Raw genomic sequence first — 11,771 nt, forward strand, 5'->3', positions numbered from 1 at the left:
TGCAGATCGCATTTCCGCGTGCCAACAACTGGACGAACATGTGCTACTGTTAGATTGTGGTTTATGGATGGCTGTGGAGTAAGAAAATCACCTTGAATAGGGTTTGAGTTGTCAGGGTCCCTGTAGGATATTTGCAGTTGTCAGTCGACTATTACATTTCTGATCAGTGCCCTTTGTGGTGGTGCCACAGCTTTTTCATGATGGTTGCGGGCTCAGTACAGCACTAATTTGATGAGCAGGTGGTACTGTTACACTGTGGCCTGGTCTGACTTGTTCTATGAGACTGGCGATGCAAATATTAGATTGTAGTGCCTTCAGCAAACTTAGGGATGGGGGTGTGAAAACGAAGCCTCTAGCCTCATCTACAGTCTTAAATTGCATGCATTTTAGTTTTAGTATTTAGAAAATACAAATATAAGTTGAGAATTAAGATTGAAGTATGTGAAATATAGCCTCTAGCCTTTGCTAGTTGGCGGGGTTAAGCCTCTAGCCTTTGCTAGTTGGCGGGGTGAAGCCTCTAGCCTTTGCTAGTTGGCGGGGAAGGGAAAATATAGCCTCTAGCCTTTGCTAGTTGGCGGGGTGAAGCCTCTAGCCTTTGCTAGTTGGCGGGGTGAAGCCTCTAGCCTTTGCTAGTTGGCGGGGTTAAGCCTCTAGCCTTTGCTAGTTGGCGGGGGATGGGAAAACGAAGCCTCTAGCCTCATCTACAGTCTTAAATTGCATGCATTTTAGTTTTAGTATTTAGAAAATACAAATATAAGTTGAGAATTAAGATTGAAGTATGTGAAATATAGCCTCTAGCCTTTGCTAGTTGGCGGGGTGAAGCCTCTAGCCTTTGCTAGTTGGCGGGGTGAAGCCTCTAGCCTTTGCTAGTTGGCGGGGTTAAGCCTCTAGCCTTTGCTAGTTGGCGGGGTGAAGCCTCTAGCCTTTGCTAGTTGGCGGGGTGAAGCCTCTAGCCTTTGCTAGTTGGCGGGGAGAATGGAAATCACCGCTATCTTGTGATAGCCTTGGGTTAATCTTAGTTTTAACATAATTTTAAGTCTTAACTTGCATGCAATTTACTTAATAGGTGACACTTCCCCATCGGTAGGGGAAATGCACAAGGTATTTTGCATCAAAGAGGGTGTATCACCCTTGGAGATGCTGGGAAGTGGAGATATTCTTGAGAAATTCAAGAGTTTTTTACTTCTCTACTCTACTAAGTATCTTTAAGAGTGAGAGACTCTCATAGATACTGTAGAGTACAACATTCACGCCTGGCGGTCCTTAGTTTAGTGATAAGTTCAATCTATGATTAGCAACTATTTATCATCATTTTTTGATACTTTAAAATTAGAGATATTCTTGAGAAATTCAAGGGTTCTCTAATGAGTATCATTGAGAGTAAGAAACTCTTATTGATACTGTCTTGTACAAACATACACTCCTGTTGATTCAGGTATTCTCTTAGTTCAGTCCAAGTTAAGATTTGTAACTGTTTATCTACATTATATAAAATTGCTTTGTTTTGTAAGTGCTTTACAAGTTTGTTGCAGCTTAGCCTACCAAATGAATCCAAGTGCACCATTGTAGATATTTTTTAAAAGGTTAGTAGACTCTTTCATTGATTTTTACTCATTCAGATATCCAGACTCAAGCTCCATGATATTATATCTCATTAATTTATTTTTTGTTTGGAATTATCAATTCTTATTGTTCCTAGACAATTTGTAAAGCATATTCGAATTTTTTCAGTTTGTATCTTTATTCAATATTCACTAGTTCCTTTTTTGTGACACAATTTAATATCAAGTGTTTTTGAATAATATCAAAATTATAAATAGAGAGAATAAATAATAGATTGGATAGATTAAATAATTAGATTACATTAGATTAAATAATATCTTTTTTAATATCAAGATTTTTAAATTTGTATCTTTATTCAATATTTACTAGATCCTTTTTTGTGACACAATTTAATATCAAGTCATGGCAATTTTTTAATATTATTCATCTTTAACAATGTATGGTGAAATATTTATTGAACCAAGTTTGATAATTCTACTTGGCACTATATCTATTGAATTTTGTTATTTAAATTAACAGTTAACCTTCAATCAATTGTGTATAAGATTATCAATGAAAGTTTTGTCATTTTCAGCAGGATTGATGAACAACTAAACAAACAATATTGTGGAGATACATGTGAATTATAATGGAGATGCCACCAGCTATTCAATGCATTGGAGAGCAGCTCTACTACCAAAGTGGAGATGTGGATCACTGGATGTGGTATGAGATATCTGGAATTTATATTTTCAGTAGTCTAGACAGGATAGAATTCTCTAACACTTCCCTATTCTAACACAGATATCAAGCTAGGGCCGGGATGTTTATGGTGGTTACTATTATGACACAGTTCATCCCGACCCTTCGGCAGTGCCATGTTCTATCCGGTTGGTTCTGAGTCCAATGGGTGCTTTCAAGTTAGAGTCAACTGACCTGCAGATCGCATTTCCGCGTGCCAACAACTGGACGAACATGTGCTACTGTTAGATTGTGGTTTATGGATGGCTGTGGAGTAAGAAAATCACCTTGAATAGGGTTTGAGTTGTCAGGGTCCCTGTAGGATATTTGCAGTTGTCAGTCGACTATTACATTTCTGATCAGTGCCCTTTGTGGTGGTGCCACAGCTTTTTCATGATGGTTGCGGGCTCAGTACAGCACTAATTTGATGAGCAGGTGGTACTGTTACACTGTGGCCTGGTCTGACTTGTTCTATGAGACTGGCGATGCAAATATTAGATTGTAGTGCCTTCAGCAAACTTAGGGATGGGGGTGTGAGAATTATCTGTCTTAAGAATTAGAATTAAGAAAAATACGTTTATATCTGAGGCTGGAGTGATATTAAGTATAGTCTCTAGCCTTTGCTAGTTGGCGGGGTGAAGCCTCTAGCCTTTGCTAGTTGGCGGGGAAGGGAAAATATAGCCTCTAGCCTTTGCTAGTTGGCGGGGTATAGCCTCTAGCCTTTGCTAGTTGGCGGGGAAGGGAAAATATAGCCTCTAGCCTTTGCTAGTTGGCGGGGGATGGGAAAACGAAGCCTCTAGCCTCATCTACAGTCTTAAATTGCATGCATTTTAGTTTTAGTATTTAGAAAATACAAATATAAGTTGAGAATTAAGATTGAAGTATGTGAAATATAGCCTCTAGCCTTTGCTAGTTGGCGGGTTAAGCCTCTAGCCTTTGCTAGTTGGCGGGGTGAAGCCTCTAGCCTTTGCTAGTTGGCGGGGTTAAGCCTCTAGCCTTTACTTTTTGGCGGGGTGAAGCCTCTAGCCTTTGCTAGTTGGCGGGGTGAAGCCTCTAGCCTTTGCTAGTTGGCGGGGAAGGGAAAATATAGCCTCTAGCCTTTGCTAGTTGGCGGGGTTAAGCCTCTAGCCTTTGCTAGTTGGCGGGGGATGGGAAAACGAAGCCTCTAGCCTCATCTACAGTCTTAAATTGCATGCATTTTAGTTTTAGTATTTAGAAAATACAAATATAAGTTGAGAATTAAGATTGAAGTATGTGAAATATAGCCTCTAGCCTTTGCTAGTTGGCGGGGTTAAGCCTCTAGCCTTGCTAGTTGGCGGGGTGAAGCCTCTAGCCTTTGCTAGTTGGCGGGGTTAAGCCTCTAGCCTTTGCTAGTTGGCGGGGTGAAGCCTCTAGCCTTTGCTAGTTGTCGGGGTGAAGCCTCTAGCCTTTGCTAGTTGGCCGGGAGAATGGAAATCACCGCTATCTTGTGATAGCCTTGGGTTAATCTTAGTTTTAACATAATTTTAAGTCTTAACTTGCATGCAATTTACTTAATAGGTGACACTTCCCCATCGGTAGGGGAAATGCACAAGGTATTTTGCATCAAAGAGGGTGTATCACCCTTGGAGATGCTGGGAAGTGGAGATATTCTTGAGAAATTCAAGAGTTTTTTACTTCTCTACTCTACTAAGTATCTTTAAGAGTGAGAGACTCTCATAGATACTGTAGAGTACAACATTCACGCCTGGCGGTCCTTAGTTTAGTGATAAGTTCAATCTATGATTAGCAACTATTTATCATCATTTTTTGATACTTTAAAATTAGAGATATTCTGAGAAATTCAAGGGTTCTCTAATGAGTATCATTGAGAGTAAGAAACTCTTATTGATACTGTCTTGTACAAACATACACTCCTGTTGATTCAGGTATTCTCTTAGTTCAGTCCAAGTTAAGATTTGTAACTGTTTATCTACATTATATAAAATTGCTTTGTTTTGTAAGTGCTTTACAAGTTTGTTGCAGCTTAGCCTACCAAATGAATCCAAGTGCACCATTGTAGATATTTTTTAAAAGGTTAGTAGACTCTTTCATTGATTTTTACTCATTCAGATATCCAGACTCAAGCTCCATGATATTATATCTCATTAATTTATTTTTTGTTTGGAATTATCAATTCTTATTGTTCCTAGACAATTTGTAAAGCATATTCGAATTTTTTCAGTTTGTATCTTTATTCAATATTTACTAGATCCTTCTTTGTGACACAATTCAATATCAAGTCATGGCAATTTTCTAATATTATTCATCTTTAACAATGTATAGTGAAATATTTATTGAACCAAGTTTGATAATTCTACTTGGCACTATATCTGTATTGGCACTATATCTTGAATTTTGTTATTTAAATTAACAGTTAACCTTCAATCAATTATGTATAAGATTATCAATCAATGTTTTGTCTTTTTCAACAGGATTGATAGAACAACTAAACAAACAATATTGTGGAGATACATGTGAATTATAATGGAGATGCCACCAGATATCCAATGCATTGGAGAGCAGCTCTACTACCAAAGTGGAGATGTGGATCACTGGATGTGGTATGAGATATCTGGTATTTATATTTTCAGTAGTCAAGACAGGATAGAATTCTCTAACACTTCCCTATTCTAACACAGATATGAAGCTAGGGCCGGGATGTTCATGGAGGTTCCTATTATGACACAGTTCATCCTGACCCTTACGGCAGTGCCATGTTTTATCCAGTTGGTTCTGAGTCCAATGGGTGCTTTCAAGTTAGAGTCAACTGACCTGCAGATCGCATTTCCGCGTGCCAACAACTGGACGAACATGTGCCACTGTTTGATTGTGGTTTATGGACGGCTGTGGAGTAAGAAAATCACCTTGAATAGGGTTTCAGTTGTCAGGGTCCCTGTAGGATATTTACAGTGTCAGTCGAGTGTTTCATTTCTGATCAGTGCCCTTTGTGGTGGTGCCACAGCTTGTTCATGATGGTTGCGGGCTCAGTACAGCACTAATTTGATGAGCAGGTGGTACTGTTACACTGTGGCCTGGTCTGATCTGTTCTATGAGACTGACGATGCAAATATTAGATAGTAGTGCCTTCAGCAAACTTATGGATGGTGGTGTGAGAATTATTTGTGTTAAGAATAGTAATTAAGAAATTAGTTATCCAAGTTGAGATTTAAGACTGGAGTAATATTGGTGAAGTGTAGCCACTAGCCTTTGCTAGTTGGCGGGGTAAAGCCCCTAACCTTTGCTAGTTGGCGGGGTGAAGCCTCTAGCCTTTGCTAGTTGGCGGGGTAAAGCCTCTAGCCTTTGCTAGTTGGCGGAGTGAAGCCTCTAGCCTTTGCTAGTTGGCGGGGTAAAGCCTCTAGCCTTTGCTAGTTGGCGGGGTGAAGCCTCTAGCCTTTGCTAGTTGGCGGGGTAAAGCCTCTAGCCTTTGCTAGTTGGCGGGGGATTGGAAAGCGAAGCCTCTAGCCTAATTTAAAGTCTTAAATTGCATGCATTTTAGTTTTAGTATTTAGAAAATACAAATATAAGTTTAGAATTAAGATTGGAGTTAGTGAAATATAGCCTCTAGCCTTTGCTAGTTGGCGGAGTAAAGCTTCTAGCCTTTGCTAGTTGGCGGGGTAAAGCCTCTAGCCTTTGCTAGTTGGCGGGGTAAAGCCTCTAGCCTTTGCTAGTTGGCGGGGGATTGGAAAGCGAAGCCTCTAGCCTAATTCAAAGTCTTAAATTGCATGCATTTTAGTTTCAGTATTTAGAAAATACAAATAAAAGTTTAGAATTAAGATTGGAGTTAGTGAAATATAGCTTCTTGCCTTTGCTAGTTGGCGGAGTAAAGCTTCTAGCCTTTGCAAGTTGGCGGGGTAAAGCCTCTAGCCTTTGCTAGTTGGCGGGGTGAAGCCTCTAGCCTTTGCTAGTTGGCGGGGGATGGGGAAGCGAAGCCTCTAGCCTCATTTAAAGTCTTTAATTGCATGCATTTTAGTTTTAGTATTTAGAAAAAACAAATATAAGTTTAGAATTGAGATTGAAGTTAGTGACATAAAGCCTCCAGCCTTTACTAGTTGGCGGGGTAAAGCCTCTAGCCTTTGCTAGTTGGCGGGGTGAAGCCTCTAGCCTTTGTTAGTTGGCGGAGTTAAGCCTCTAGCCTTTGCTAGTTGGCGGAGTAAAGCCTCTAGCCTTTGCTAGTTGGCGGAGTTAAGCCTCTAGCCTTTGCTAGTTGGCGGGGTTAAGCCTCTAGCCTTTGCTAGTTGGCGGGGTTAAGCCTCTAGCATTTGCTAGTTGGCAGGGTGAAGCCTCTAGCCTTTGCTAGTTGGCGGGGTAAAGCCTGTAGCCTTTGCTAGTTGGCGGGGTGATGCCTCTAGCCTTTGCTAGTTGGCGGGGTTAAGCCTCTAGCCTTTGCTAGTTGGCGGGGAGAATGTAAATCACCGCTATCTTGTGATAGCTTGAAGTTAAACTTAGTTTTAACCTAATTTAAAGTCTTTACTGGCATGCAATTTACTTTATAGGTGACACTATCCTATCAGTAGAGGATGTGCGCAAGTTATTTTGCATCAATGAGGGTGTATCACCCTTGGAGATGCTGGGAAGTGGAGATATTCTTGAGAAATTCAATAGTTCTCTACTACTCTACTCTACTGAGTATCTTTGAGAGTGAGAAACTCTCATAGATACTGTAGAGTACAATATTCACTACTGGCCGTCCTTAGTTTAGTGATAAGTTCGACCTATGATTGGCAACTATTTATTTACAATTTATTGATACTTTAAAATTAGAGATATTCTTGAGTAATTTAAGGGTTCTCTAATGAGTATCATTGAGAGTAAGAAACTCTTTTTGATACTGTATTGTATAAATATTCACTCCTAGTGGTTCAGGTAGTACCTCAGTTTAGTTTATATGTTAGTCCAAGTTGAGATTTGTAATTTTTTTATCAACATAATATTCAATTTCTATGTCTCTTAAATATGGATCATGATGGCTTCTCTTCTCAACTTTACTCATCTCCACATCTATTAACTGTGTGCTATTATTATTATATTATATTATAATATTTTTTTTTTAAAATTATTTATTATATTCATTTGATCTTTTTCAAAGTATGTTTCAGATCCATTGCAGCTTCTCTCATCACATGTAAACTTTTAATTTGTCTGTACCACATCATTCATTGTATTCAATTGTTATGTTTCCAAAGTATGCTTCAGATTAATTGCAGATTTTCTCCTTACATATACACTTGTAATTTGTTTGTACCATATTATTCATTGTATTCAATTGCACTCTTTCTAAAAAATATTTCAGATTTATTGCAGCTTCTCTCTCCTGAAACGTATACATCTTTGCAAATAGGTCTTCTTGTTTACTGTGTGCGCATGCTTCGAGTCCTCTAGGTTCATCTAGAAAAATTTGTATTTTTTATCAATATTATATTCAATTGCTCTGTTTCTCAAGTTTGTATCAGATTTATTGTGACTCATCTTCTCAAAAGTTGACAACTATCACGTAAAATGTATTTCTATTTATATTACATGTAGCCCTAAATAGAAAAGAGATACCCTAATAGAGTGTTATTTGGATATGTGAATCTAGGGTGGAACTTTTATGATATCCCTGATTCATGAACATATAATTAATCATATTTCACTGATATTTTTCATTCAACAGTCATTTTAATCATTCATCTCTGATTACATATTCCATCCTTCAAATTATTCATCTTATTTCACTGATATTCTTAATTCACAGCCATTTTAATAATTCATCTTAATACTCGACTTAGTTCCTTTCACTCCTTGGAAAGCATAGTTTGCTCTGGATACTTCAACTTTTGATAAATGTCCAAAGCTCCGCCAATTTATGTAGATGCATATCAATATTATCTACTAGCCGTCAGGCTCGCTTCGCTCGCCATATCCGTCTAGCCAGGGGGCTCCGCCCCCTGGACCCCCGACTGGATCGTCCAAGAATGAGATCAGCAGGCTCGCTTCGCTCGCCTGCATTTTTCATTTAAGCATTTTTATCATATGTTAGGACAATCAAGTCGGGGGTCCAGACTAAATGGATATGGCGAGCGAAGCGAGCCTGACGGCTAGTTATATAATATTCCCAGGATTGAAGTAGCAGTGCCCAATCAATTTTTCCGCGATAAATGCATTTAAATCTTCAACTTGGTGCCAACCTAACAAAGTCAACTCAACTTAATGCCAACCTGACAAAATTATTAATTTAGTTGCCGGTTAACTGTTTCGAAGAGGTACTCTATCTAGATTATAGTTCTATAGTAACATATGATATGGAAATTTCAATTATAATTAAGAGATTGGGAGAAGAAGAATATACATGCTAAAAGACGAACTTTAAACCATTAAAAACCACCCTTAGAGTTAAAATATTGCCAAAAGATTTCTTAGTGCGCCTCTAAAGGGCCAACTGAACATACCTACCAAATTTGAACGTTTTTGGTCCGGTAGATTTTTAGTTCTGCGAGTGAGTTAGTGAGTGAGTGAGTGAGTCAGTCAGTCAGTGAGTGAGTGCCATTTCGCTGTTATATATATAGATTGTATCTATAGTTATTACAAATTGCTTTTTTCATATCACATACAGTTCTATAATAATTTTTTTAGTACTATTTCTGTAAAATTCTAGTTCAATCACACTTGTTGATTGTCAATAAAATTTCAATTATTTTATTTAGAAAAATGTTAATTTAAAAATGTAAACTGTTCATCATATCTATATAATCTTAAATTTTAGTTTAATCACACTTATTCATTTATTGTCAATAGAATTTCAATAAATATTATTTTCAATCATTATTGACATTAAAATTTGAATCAATTATATTTTATTTGGGGAATGCAATTTTTGAGGCCTACAAGAATCTTGTTTTTAACTTTTTTAAAAGATAGCAATATTATTTCTGTTTTTTGTTGAATTGTAATTCAATCATACCAATTCACTTTTCATATACTGTAATTACAATAGAATATTTTATATAGAGAAATGTAATTTTTCATGAGCGATTAACGTTTCATAATCTTAGTTTTCTAGCAATATTTTGTAAAAAGTATTTCCAACTAGGTCTACAAAAATCTAGTTATTATGAATGGAATAAGTTTAATGTTATTATTGTTACAGTATTAATGAAAAATAAATAGTTCAAGTATTAAAATTGCTTATAAAAGTGTTGGAGGATCGGTGTGGCTATAAGGGGTGATGTGGAGGCCAACTATTATAATTTTATTATATCAATATTTGTATCATTATCATAATAAGTATTATCATAGAGAAACGATAGCATAAGTAGATATCCCATGACATAGGGCGTTTTTGTCGCAACTTTTACTGTTATCCCAAGCCGATAGTTCACATACCGTAGTTCTTTCCTATGCAGCTGTGTGACGCTTGTAGTCTCTCAAATTGTGCCGTTCATACACTCTCACCCCAACAAAACAGTAAAAATTGACAATAATCGACAGTAATCGGCTTGAGATAACAGTAAAAGTTGCGACATAAATTCCCTATCCCATGGTATGGATATCTACTTACGCTATTGTTTCTCTATGGTATTATGTCCTCACTATTTTAAATTGTAATTAATAAATAATATAAATTATTATTATAACTCTACTTTAGAACAAGACATGTTTGTATTTTATTGGTTTTTTTTGTTATAAAAATGTTGCAATATTTGTGAGTTCCCTTATTAAAAGATAGCAATATTATTTCTGTCTTGTAAATAATTAATTAAAATGATTAATATTAATTTTGTACTTTTACAACAGTACTCACGGTTTTCTTGTTTGACGAATGCGTTTCGTGGTACTGAGCCACATTCTCAGACTACAAGAAGTAACTAGGTACTTAGCACTTTAAAACAGGTAATTAGGAGTACCTAGTTACTAGTTATTATCACCTTCTTAAGTAGGTACTGATTAGTAATCCTTGTACCTAGTTACTCCTTGTAAGCTGAGAATGTGGCTCAGTGCCACGAAACGCGTCCGTCAAACAAGAACACCGTGAGTACTGTTGTAGAAATGCAAGATTAATATTAATTTTTAATTAGTTATTAACAAGATATTAACATCAACAGTTCAAGTCGGATGAAGACAAAAGAATAAATTATTTCTGTATTTTGTTGAATTACAATTCAATCCCACAAATTAATTGTTCAAATAATTCCAATCAACTATCAATTATTATATTATCAATTTGAAATTATTGTAGTACATACATTTTTTGGACTCAAAATAGTGTGTGAATTAAGTTATCATTTACATAACCTCTAGACTGTGTATTCCAAATTAAGGTTTAAAGCAGTTTTGGGCGAATGCCTGTTGTTTTTACCTGCATTGTATCTATTGTCTATGAAGAAATGAAATGAAATGAAAATTAGTTTATTAAGGAAGATGTACTTAATTTCAAATGACCGCTCAACATATTAATCTACTTGAAACATATTTGAATTTTATTGTTTTTCTTATTGTAAAATGTTAAAATTTCAGTTTAGAAATTATTATAAATGATGAAAATTATTGTTATTATAATTCTATTTTAAACTATTTGTATTCTATTGTTTTTCTTACTGTAAAAATGTTAAAATATTTGTCAGTTTTCTTTTTTAAAGAGACCAATATTTATTTTTGTTAAATTGTAAATCAATCATGCCATTTTGTTTTAAATAGAATTTCAATCATTTTAATAAAAAACTGTAATTCCAAATGAGCGCTTAACGCTTCTATTATAATGTTAGTTTTTGAGCAATATTCTGTAAAAATAATTTCCAAGTAAGCCTACCAAAATCTTGTAATATGAATCGAATTTGTGATGCTATTAATCATTATAATAATTATGGTACCTACCTACATAAAAATAGTTTAACATTGCTCATAGAATTGTGGTGGAACGGTTTGGCTATAAGGGGTGTTGTGGAGGCCAACTATTATAATAAATTATATAATATTTGTTTCAACATATTATGTCCTCATAATTCCAATTTATAATAATTATAAATTTATACATTTAAGAAAGAAATGAAACTGATGTAATAACATCTTTACTTTAATAATAAAGTAAATTATTTTAACAGAATATTACTCAAAAATTATTGAAATAACTTCAAACACGTTTGTATTTTAATGTAAAAATTTTGAAATATTATTTGTGAGTTTTTTCAAGATTAGATTTTTTAAGTAATAGTAGATATTTGTTTTTAATATAATTTTTTAATCAATTATTTTATTAAAAAAATGTAATTCTACATGAGCGCTTAACTTATCTTTAGTATCTTAGATTCTGAGCAATATTTTGTAAAAGATTTTCCAAGTAAGGCTACCAAAATCTTATTTAAAAAAGAATATGTAATGTTATTATTATTAAATAAAAATAGTTTAATTTTTTTTATAAAAGTGTGGTGGAACGGATTGGCTATAAGGGGTGATGTGGAGGTCAACTATAGCCTAGTAATTATTATCTTAAT

At 35.5% G+C, this 11,771-nt stretch overlaps 1 long non-coding RNA gene across 1 annotated transcript; it reads left to right on the top strand.

The window, feature by feature from the left end:
• Window positions 1–612: 612 nt before the first annotated feature.
• LOC120351763 lies at window positions 613–2,954 on the top strand. The gene is made up of 2 exons (XR_005571512.1): window positions 613–1,583; window positions 2,138–2,954. It is a non-coding gene; the product is annotated as an uncharacterized LOC120351763 (long non-coding RNA).
• The last annotated feature ends 8,817 nt before the right edge of the window (window positions 2,955–11,771 follow it).

The sequence above is a fragment of the Nilaparvata lugens genome, chromosome 6, assembly GCF_014356525.2.
Source record: "Nilaparvata lugens isolate BPH chromosome 6, ASM1435652v1, whole genome shotgun sequence".
NCBI classification, from domain to species: Eukaryota; Metazoa; Arthropoda; class Insecta; order Hemiptera; family Delphacidae; genus Nilaparvata; species Nilaparvata lugens.